Source organism: Marmota marmota, unplaced genomic scaffold (assembly GCF_001458135.2).
Source record: "Marmota marmota marmota unplaced genomic scaffold, marMar, whole genome shotgun sequence".
NCBI classification, from domain to species: Eukaryota; Metazoa; Chordata; class Mammalia; order Rodentia; family Sciuridae; genus Marmota; species Marmota marmota.
The window spans coordinates 34,313,217-34,324,349 of record NW_026000249.1 but is presented as its reverse complement, the minus strand read 5'-3'; the positions used below and the strand labels follow the sequence as shown (position 1 = coordinate 34,324,349).

Below are 11,133 nucleotides of genomic sequence, written 5' to 3'. Positions count from 1 at the left end.
TATATATAGTGTTGCTCCACAGTAGAATGACCCAGTTTCAATCTCCAGTACCATCAAAACAAGAAAAAAGCTACCAAAATCTTTTTTTTTTTTTTCAGAAATAAAACCTAGAGCCAGGTGCGGTGGTGCACACCTATAATCCCACTGGCTCATGAGGTCGAGGCAGGAAGATCAAAAGTTCAAAGCCAGCATCAATTTAGTGAGGCCCTAAGTGACTCAGCAAGACTCTGTCTCAAAATAAAAAATAAAAAGGGCTGGGGATATGGCTCAATGGTTAAGCACTCCTGGCTTTAATCCCTGGTACCAAAAGTAAAAAGATAAAAACAAAGAAAAGAAATATGGGTGGAACTAGAAGACATTAATTATGTTAAGTGCAATAAGGCAGGCACAGAAAGACAAATACCCCATGTTCTCACATATCTGGGGAAGCTAAAAAATAGTTGACCTAGCCAGGCATTGTGGCACACACCTATAATCCCACAGCAACTCAGGAGGCTGAGGCAGGAGGACTAAAAATTCAAAGCCAGGCTCAGCAACTTAACGAGGCTGTAAGCACCTTAGCAAGACCCTGCCTCAAAATTTTAAAAGACTGGGGATGTAGCTCAGTGGTTAAGTGCCCCTGGGTTCAATCCCTAGTGCCAAAAAAATTTTTTTATCTCATAGGAAAGAGTAAAATAGTGGTGACCAGAGCCTAGGAAGGTAGGGGATAGGTGGAGACAGGATGGTTAATGAATATAGGGGTACATTTGGATAAGAGGAATAGAGGAATAACTTTTTTTGTGGTACTGGGGATTAAACTCAGGGAGCCAGAGGTGCTCCACCACTGAGCTACAACCCCTGCTTTTTATTATTTTATTTTATTTTATCCATTTATTTATTTGTACCAGGGATTAAACCCAGGGGCACCTAACCACTGATCTACATTGCAGCCCTTTTTTCAATTTTTTTTTTTTTAATTCTGAAACAGAGTCTAGCTAAGCTGCTTAGGGCCTCAGTAAGTTGCTGAGGCTGACTTCAAACTTGTGATCCTCCTGCCTCAGCCTCCCAAGTCACTGGGATTACAAATGTACATCTGTACCCAGCTGTATCCAGCTCCCATATTTATTTTTTATTTTGAGACAGGGTCTCACTGAGCTGCCAAGGATAGCCTTAAACTTGCAATCCTTCTGCTTCAACCTCCCGAGTCACTGAGATTACAGAAGTGCACCACCACACCTGGAAAGAGGAATAACTTTTCATGTTCAATAACACAGTAGAATAATGATGGTTGACAACAATTAATTATATATTTTAAAGTAGACAGTATAGAAGATTTTAGATGGTTGCAACACAAAGAAATGATAAATGTCTGGGCCGGAGAAATACCCAGTTGGTAGAGTGCTTGCCTCACATGCACATAAGCCATGGGTTCAATCCCCAGTACCACAAAAAAAAAAAAACTCACTGAAAAGAAATGATAAATATTTGAGGTGATGGATATGCCTATTACCTTCATCTGATCATTGCACATTGTATTGATTTATTGAACTATCACCTGGTGTCCAATAAAATGTACAATTATTATTTATTAATTTAAAATCTTTTCTAATATTGAGGATTGAACCCCAGGTGTGCTTTACAACCCCCAGACATTTTTTTATTTGCATTTTGAGACAGGGTCTAAGTTACCAAAGCTGGCTTTGAACTTGCCATCCTCCTGCCTCAGCTTCCGAAGTCACTGAGATTACAGGCATGCACCACCTGGTCTGGCTTCAATTTTTAAAACTTTTATAAAATAAAAACAAACTTAACAGATGCCAGGTGTGGTGGCACATGCCTGTAATCTTAGCAATTTGTGAGGCTGAGGCAGGAGAATCACAAATTCATGGCCAGTAACTTAGTGTGACTCTAAGCAACTTAAGAAAGATCCTATCAAAATAAAAAATAAAAAGGACTGGGATGTAGCTCAGTGGCAAAGCACCTCTGTGTTAAATCCCCAAAATGAATGAATGAATGAATCTCAACAGTGAAAAAGCAACCAGCCAGGTGTGGTAGCACATACCTGTAATCTCAGTGACTTCGGAGGCTGAGGCAGGAGGATCACATGTTGAAGCCAGCCTCAGCAACATAGTGAGATTCTGTCTCAAAATATTAATTAATTAATTAATTAACTAAAAGGGCTGGGGTGCAGCTCCATGGTAGACTGCCATTGAGTTCAATCCCCAATATGGGAAAAATCAGAATAATAACAAAAGATTTTAATCCATAGAAGAAAGGAAGGAACCATGAGTCCATACTAATATAAACAAAAGAGTAAATTGAAAATTTAATGAGGAAGAGGATATTTATCTGACCTCAAAGCCTCTCCACAAACTACTTGTGAATTAAAAGGGAAAAAGAGCAACTTAATGGTGGAGAAGCCTAGCAGACCTGCTTTCATCAGGTGACCACAGTGAATGTCATTGCTAGTGGGACAAACTGAGATCAGAGGCCACCTGACCAGATGCACTGAGGATACAGCATGGCTTCTGTGACATCTCTGACAAATATAAATACCCAGAATCTAATCCTGAGGAAGTACCAGGCATGTCCAAATCAAAGGACATTCTATAAAATAACTGCCCTGTAATCTCCAAAAAGTTACAAAAGACCAAGAATGACAGAGGAACTCTAGCTATTGAGGAACACTAACGTGATGCCTGCTGAAGGCTAAATGGAATCCTGACCAGGATCCTTAGCTATACTGGACTCTAGTGGGACCACAGGTGGAACCTGACTGGGGTCTGGCTGGTAGTCGTGTAGGTTTCTTGATTTTGCTGGTGTCCTGGGGTTATGCAGAAGGTCTTTGCACGCAGAAAACACTGAAGCATTCAGAAATGATGGGGCAGCAGGCTGCCAACTTACTTTCAAATATTCAGAAAGAAAAATTGTTTGCAGTGCTGAATCAAACCCAGGAACTTAAGTATGTTTAGCCTTAGCACTGAGCTACATCTCCAGTCCTTTGTCTGTCTTTTTTGAGTCAGGTTTCACTATATTGCCCATGCTGGTCTAAAATTCCTGGGTTCAACGGATCCTCCTGCCTCAGCCTCCCAAGCAGCAGCTAGGACTAGGGACACCCACCCCCACACCCACTGGTTCAGGGGAAAAAAAAGGCATTTTTACTGTACTTGCAACTTCTACATAAGCTTAAAATAGTTTCAAATACAAACTATTAAAACAAAATCTATTCATCAAAACACCATCAAAGGCACTGTAGCTCAGCAGTAGAGCACTTGCCTGGCACACATGAGGCACTGGGTTCAATCCTCAGCACCACATAAAACTAAATAAATAAAATAAAGGTATTGTGTCCAACTACAAATAAAAAAATAAATATTTAGAAAAAATAGTTACAGTTCCTTGCTTAGGATTCGTCCCTGCTTGTGGCACTCCTAGTTGTAGCCCCAGTCCTGCTACATTGCATCAGGTAGGAAGAAAGAGTCAAGGTGATATGGGGAAGAAAGAGAAAAGCATAGTCATCATACCACCATCCTCTTTCCTGCATCCATCAAAAAAAAAAAAAAACAGAATCTATTTGATGGGGATACTTCCTTTCCCCCTCTTACATTGAAGATGAGCAAACATTTGCGAAAAAGTGTAAAATCAGTCCTTCATATTTGTATCTCCCCCCTCCCACTCCTGTTGTAAAGATCCAGGGCTTCAATTGCTTGCTGCAGTTCACTGCACAGGAATACATGCATTCCTGGGTCAGAAGAAATGTGACTCGGGGGCCCAAACTGGTGCAATATCTTCTGTTGTGCATCTTTTATAGCACTGAGAGCATTAAATATACCACTGAGTAAGCAAAGACAAATCAAGAGGCAGTGTCTATTCTTGTCTGCACCCATTTGTGGCCCTTGGGGCTACCAGCAATGGTCTGACTTGACAACTAACTATGTTCAGGATCGTCCCCCTGGGGAATCTGCCACATAGATATCTACTGTCTCTGTCTCTTTTGTTGGCAAACAGAACAGTTCTTATTGGTGTTTTTTTCTTTGGGGGTACACAAAGAATTATAACTGTCCCTTGGTATTCCTAGAGGATTTGTTATAGTACCCCTACAAATACCAAAATCCACATAAACTCAATCCTTCTACAAAATGGTATAGCATTTACAAAAATCCTTTATATGCCTCCATTGTGTTTTTGTTTTTTGCAGTGCTGAGGATCAAGGTCAGGGCCTTGCACATGCTAGCTGAGCTATATACAATGCCTCTTGAAATCATCTCTAGGTTACTTAAAATTCCTAATACAATGTAAGTGCCATGTAAATAGTTGTCATGCTGTATTGTTTGGTGAATAATGACAAGAAAAAAGTCTATACATGTTTAGTATAGATGTAATTTTTTCCAAATATTTTCCATACATGTGTGGCACACACAGGACCAACTCCTCTAGGTAGATTCTCTCCCATCTCCGAATTGCTGCAATACTCCCATATCCACTCATTTCATGGACCCAAGTGGCTACTACAAACAGACATATAAGGATATCTGTTTGTTGATTCTATTCACCTTCTAATGCTGAAGGGGAATCTTCTGATGGGCATCAATGTGTCTCACTTTCATGCCTCCCTCAAATTCCTATAGTGATTTCCACAGGGACATTAATGGCCAGTATTTCATTGCCCTTCTGCCTGACTATATGGCCAGCTCTCAATTTTGTTCAATTCTTTCATCATTGCTAGCAAGTAATAAAGCACTTCACCCAACTCAGGTGATTTGCATTTACTTTATTCAGTCACAGTGGCACTGTTCCAAGTCAGGATACTGTCCATTTACCTTGGAACTACGACCCACAAACCAAGCAGCTCTTTGTTGGTCAGCTGAAAACTAGGACACTGTCCAAGTGACAACAGAATCTGCCACCTCATCATATATCAATTCCAAGAAAAAAAGAGTTTTCTGATGCTCATAAATATGCTAACTCCATTCCCCTGGCAGCATATGCCTATACAAACCATTTCCATTTTATTATGGAATTCCTCTGGAAGTAGTGCATTTCTCCATCAGTCAAGACATCACGGATATTTTAGGTCTCAAAATTACTTAATGTCCTTCAGTCATAGGGACAGTTTCAGTTAATATCTATCTGATAGCAAATTAGTAACTATCCCTCAAATGGAAATTCTCTAGCCCAAAATCCTAGTAGTTACCACTGGGAGGCGCTCATGGGCTTTTATCATAAGCACCAGACCATATTCTACACAGGGCTATTGTGCAGAGAATTTGTCTATACCAGTACCCGGGTTCTATTCTATACATTGTGGGCTTGAACAATTTTACTGGTTCCCATTTAGTATCTCCAAGTAATTATCTTCAAGTAATACTGCTTAAAGGGTGAATTAACAATACCAAGGAAGGGAAACATTCCATAATCAGATATGATGTCCATCTCCATAATACATTTAGGTAAAAGAGATGCCACTACTTGTCATCAAGCCTGTTCAAATAGAGCAATTCTTCCCCACACTTTTACCTTGATCCCATTAACCTTTACATTCCTATGTGTAGCTCCATTAGGATTGCTGAAACAGGTTTTGGTTTTAGGATGCCAGGTAGGGCAAGTGTTCCCCAATCAGACATAATATCCATATCCATAGAACATTCAGGTAAAGCCCATTTGAGCATGTCAATTTTCATCATAAAGTCCCCCTTAATCCTATCAACCCTTGTATTTCTATATTCTCTCAATCCAATTGTAGCCCAAGTTAGGATTTCACCAATGGATTTTGGTACCTGAGTGAATGAGGCTCCCATGTCTTAGATCTAATTACTTTCAGTTAACCCACCTAAAGAGGAAATTCTGGCCTTCAGGTACCCTCAAAGACAAAATTAGAGAAGGGTAGAAATGCAGCCAGGTCACCTATACAATACAAGATTAGGGCAGACTAATAATATCATAGGTGATTACATGACCACTGTCAAGGACAAACTCTTTAACCAAACTTTAGTCAGGATCCTCACAGCCCTCTTCTGGACTAGGCCTCATCTCTGGACTCACAAACCCAGTTTTACCAAGAATATTGACAAACCAATTTAGAAACGATTGCCCACCCAATCAAGTTTTTCTTCTCCTATCATTGATAATCAAACCAAATTCCTCTTCCTCCATCTTTGATACCTAACCCAGTTCTTCTCAAGAATTTTCTGGGACTGGGGTTGTGGCTCAGTAGTAGAGAACTTGCCTAGCATGTGTGAAGCACTGGGTTTGATTCTCAGCACACATAAAAATAAATAAAGAAAACAAAGGTATTGTGTCCAACTGCAACTTAAAAATTTTTCAAAAAAGAGTTTTCTATCTATTCCTTCACCACACTGACCATTGGCCATGAATCCCCGTTTGTCTCTACTGCATACAGAGTTGAGTTTGATTTATCTTTTCTATTCCAAAAGTCCTGAATAAAGTCTTCCTTGCTGTTTTTAACAAGAGTCTGAATAATTTTGCCATGATACCAACCAAGAATCAAAGATTCCTCATCCCTGCTTTTTCAGCCTTTTTCTTCCCAAACCACATATATCTATAACTCACAGTACAGATGCTAGCCAGCGTTAAGACTTACTACAGCCACTGTGGTGGTGCATGCCTATAATCCCATTGACTTGGGATGCTGAGGCAAGAGGATTGAAAGTTCAAAGCCAATCTCAGCAATTTAGCAAGGAACTCAGCAACTTAGTGAGATGAAAGAACTGGGAACTCAGTAGTAAAGCACCCATGGCTTCACTTCCACAGTATCAGAAAAGTAAAAGAATAAATGACATAGTATTAAAAAATTACTATAATGCTCAATTAAATAATAAAGACATCAGTATTGAAAGAGGGCCTCTAGTCACTGTCCTAATTAACTCCAATTTGTCTCCCTGACTCCATCTTGCCTCTCTGACATGTTTATTTTTTCCTTCTGAGTTCTCCTCAGTCATTTTCTTCTTGGACACCAGGAAAAACAAGTCCGATGGATAAATATCTTATTACAATAATAGTAACTATAATCCAGGCAACAGCAATTTTCTTATCTTCATCAAGACCCTGCCTGATCATCTTGAGATAATAATCAACCAGACCACGACCTGAACAGATTATCTAGCTTTGCCCCTAGCTAGGCAAATCCTAACCCTTCCCTTCATTTCTCTTTCTAGAAAAACCTCAAAATTCTTCTCAGTCCCTCATAGACAGATCTTTGGTTTTTTTCTGTTCTTCTCAATGAGACCACACTGATTAAAACTCCTTTCCTGCTGGGCATGAATTCAACCATTCAGGAGGCTGAGGCAGAAGGATTGCAAGTTTGAGGTCAGCCTGGGCAAATAAATTACCAAGACCCTGTTCCAAAATAAAAATAAAAAGTTCTGGGGCTAGGGATGTTGCTCAGTGGTGGAGTGCTTGCCCATGAAGCCCTGGGTTCGATCTCCAGCAACACACACACACACACACACACACACACACGGCTAGGGGTGTAGCTTAATAGTAAAATACCCCTGGGTTCAACCCCCACTACTGCAAAAAAAATTAATTTAAAAAACTCCTTTCCTAGGAAAGCATGATGCATTCTTGTAACCCCAGGTACTCCAAGGCTGAGGCAGAAGGATTGCAAGCTCCAGGCCAGCTGGGCAACTTAGTGAGACCTCATCTCAAAATTTAAAAAGGGAATTGGGGTTTTAGCTCAGTCAGTGGTGGAGCACTTGCCTCATATGTATGAGGCACTGGGTCAATCCTCAGCACTACATAAAAAATAAATTAATTAAATAAAAGTATTATGTCCCTCTATATCTAAAAATGTTTAAAAAATTAAAAAGGGCTGGGGATGTAGCTCAGTGATAGAACACTTGCCTAGCATGTGTGAGACTCTGGGATCAATATCCAATACCATTTAAAAAAAGCTGCTTTCCTGCCTTCACTATTGCTTGTTTTTTCAATTGTTATCTTGAGATATGTGACTGAGCCTAGTCTGTTGGGACCCCCAGAGCCAGGGCCTTCTTCCTAAAACTCTGGTAACATTATTGGTGAAAGAATAGATGAATAGATCAATGTAACATGGTAAAGAGCCCCAAAATAGGCCCACACAAATATACCCAACTGATCTTTGACAAAAAAGCAAGAGCAAGCCAGGCACAGTGGTGCATACCTGTAATTCCAGTGACTCAGGAAAGTGAGGTAGGAGGATCACAAGTTCGAGGCAAGCTTCAGCAACTCAGTGAGGCCCTAAGAAATTTAGTGAGACTGTGTCTCAAAATAAAAAAAATATTATAAGAAAGATCTGAATATGTAGCTCAGTGGCAAAGTGTCCCTGGGTTCAATCCCCAGTGCCAAAAAAAGAAAAAGAAAACAGAAAAGAAAAGAAATGAAGAAATAATGAGTTTTTGTTTGTTTTGCCATGCTTGGGATGACCAAACCCAGGGCCTTGCCCATACTAGGCAAATGCTGTACCACTGAGCTACATGCTTAGCTAAGAAATAATAGTCTTTTCAACAAATTATGCTGGAACAACGTGATATGCAAAAATTAAAAAAGAATCTAGCACAGACATTATACATTTCATAATGATTAACTCAAAAATGGATTTTTAGGGCTGGAGATATAGCTCAGTTGGTAGAGTGCTTGCCTCATATGCACAAGGCCCTGGGTTCAATCCCCAGCACCACCACCGGAAAAAAAAAAAAAAAAGGATCATAGACCTGTGTGTATAAAACTTCTAGAAGGTAACATAGGAGAAAATCATGTGATCTTGAGCTTGGCAATGACTTTTTAAATACAACACCAAAACTATGATCCACAAAAGGAGAATTTGATAAATGAGACTTTATTAAAATTGAAAACTTCATGCCAGGTGTGATAGCACATGCCCATATCCCAGTGACTTGGAAAGCTGAGGCAGAAGGATCACAAATTCAAGGCCAGCCTCAGCAACATAGCAAGATCCTGTCTCAAAATAAAAAATAAAAAGGGTTGGAAATGTGGCTCAGTGGTAAAGCACCCCTGGGTTCAATCCCTGGCATCAATAAAAAAATAAATAAAAAGAAAGCTTCTGCTTTGTGAAAGACAGTATTAATAAAATGAAGCAATAAGGCACAGACTGTGAGAAATGTTTGTAAAACATTTATCCAGCAAAAGTCTTACCCAAAATATATTTTAAAAAATCTCTTAAGGGCTTGGGATGTGGCTCATTGGTAGAGTGCTTGCCTAGCATGCACAAGGCCCTGGGTTTAATCTCTAGCACTGCCTAAAAATTTAAAAATTAAGGACTCTTAGCACTTGCCTAGAATGTGTGAGGTACTAGGTTCAATTCTCAGCACAACATACAAATAAATTAATTAAATAAAGGTCAACAACAACTAAAATAATATTTTAAAAAACCTCAACAATAAGAAGGCAAACAAACTGTGTCTTATCCTTTAATTGAATAAATTTGAGGGGGTAAAAAAACAATTAAGTCTGGGTGCAGTAATACATGCCTATAATCCCAATGGCTTGGAAGGCTGAGGCAGGAGGATTTTGAGTTCAAAGACAGCCTCAGCAGCTTAGCAAGATCTTGTCTCTAAATAAAATATAAGAAAGGGCTAAGGATGTGGCTCAGTGGTTAAGCATCCCTGAGTTCAATCCCCAGTACCAAGAAAATAATAATAATTAAGAAATGAGCAAACCTGGCATGCACAAGGCCCTAGATTTAATCCCCAGTACTACAAACAGCGCGCACACACACACACACACACACACACACAAATAAGCAAAGGTCTGAACAGATATCTCACCAAAGAAGACATTCAGATAGCAAATAAGCATGTAAAAATGTGCTCGATATTATGTACTATATCATTAGAAAATTTCAAATTAAAACAATAAGATATAGTTGAGTATGGTGGCATATGCTTACAATACCAGCTGCTGGGAAGGATGAGGCAAGAGGATCATAAATTCAAGGCCAGTCTCAGAAACTTGAAATAAAATTTAAAGAGAGCTGGAGAGGTAGCTCAGTGGTAGAGCAGTTTCCAGCATATATGAGGCCCTGGGTTCCATCCCCAATACTGAAAAACATTTTTAAAAGTAAGGTACAACTACACACATATTAGGGCAGTTAAAATCCAGAATACCAACTATACCAAATGCTCATGAGGATATTCAGGAACAGGAACTCTCATTTGTGGTTGGAAGGGATTCAAAATGCTGAAAACCCCTGGAAGACAGTTTGGCAATACTCTTACAAAAGTAAACAAAATCTTACTATAGGGCTGAGGATATAGCTCAGTTGGTAGAGTGCTTGTATAGCATGCACAAAGCCCTGGGTTCAATCCCAGCACCAAAATAAATAAAATAAACAAACAAACAAACAAATAAATAAATACAATCTTACCATATAACTCAGCAATTATGCTCCTACTTGTGTAACCAGTTAAGTTGAAAACTTAGGTCCACAAAAACATGCACAAGAATTATCAGAGAAGTTTTATTCATAAATCTCCAAAACCTAGAAACAACCAAGAAGCTCTTCAATATGGGAATGGATAAACAAACTGTGGTACATATATACCATGGAGTACTATTCAGTGGTAAGAAGAAATGAACTATCAGGTCACAAAAACATATGAAGGAACCTTAAATATAAATTACTAAGTGAAAGAACCCAGTCTTAGAGGCGGGAAGGAAAGAGAGGGAGCAAGGGATTAGCAAGGACGGTGGAATGTGATAGACATCATTATCCAAAGTACATGTATGAAGACACAAATTGGTGTCAACATACCTTATATACACCAGGGATATGAAAAATTGTGCTGTATATGTGTAATAAGAATTGTAATGCATTCCACTGTCACTTATTTTTTTAAAAAATCAATAAACAATAACAACAACAAAAAAGAACCCAGTCTGAGAAAGCTAAATAGTATATAGTTCCAACTACATTGACATTTTAGAAAAGGTAAAAACTACAGACAACCAGGTGCGCCTGTAATCCCAGTGGCTCGGGAGGCTGAGGTAGAAGGATCAAGAATTCAAAGTCAGCCTCAGCAACAGTGAGGCGCTAAGCAGCTCAGTGAGACCCTGTCTCTAAATAACATACAAAATAGGGCTGTGGATGGGGCTCAGTGGTCCAGTGCCCCTGAGTTCAATCCCTAGTACACACACACA

The 11,133-nt window shown here is 39.4% G+C and overlaps 1 protein-coding gene and 1 non-coding gene across 2 annotated transcripts in view; one reads left to right on the top strand and one right to left on the bottom strand.

Moving 5' to 3' along the window:
* Znf157 (zinc finger protein 157) overlaps positions 1–11,133 on the bottom strand; it is a 33,170-nt gene that overhangs the window by 18,958 nt on the left and 3,079 nt on the right. The window lies entirely within an intron of this gene.
* Positions 8,584–8,656, top strand: Trnam-cau. Its single transcript has one exon. It is a non-coding gene; the product is annotated as a tRNA-Met (tRNA).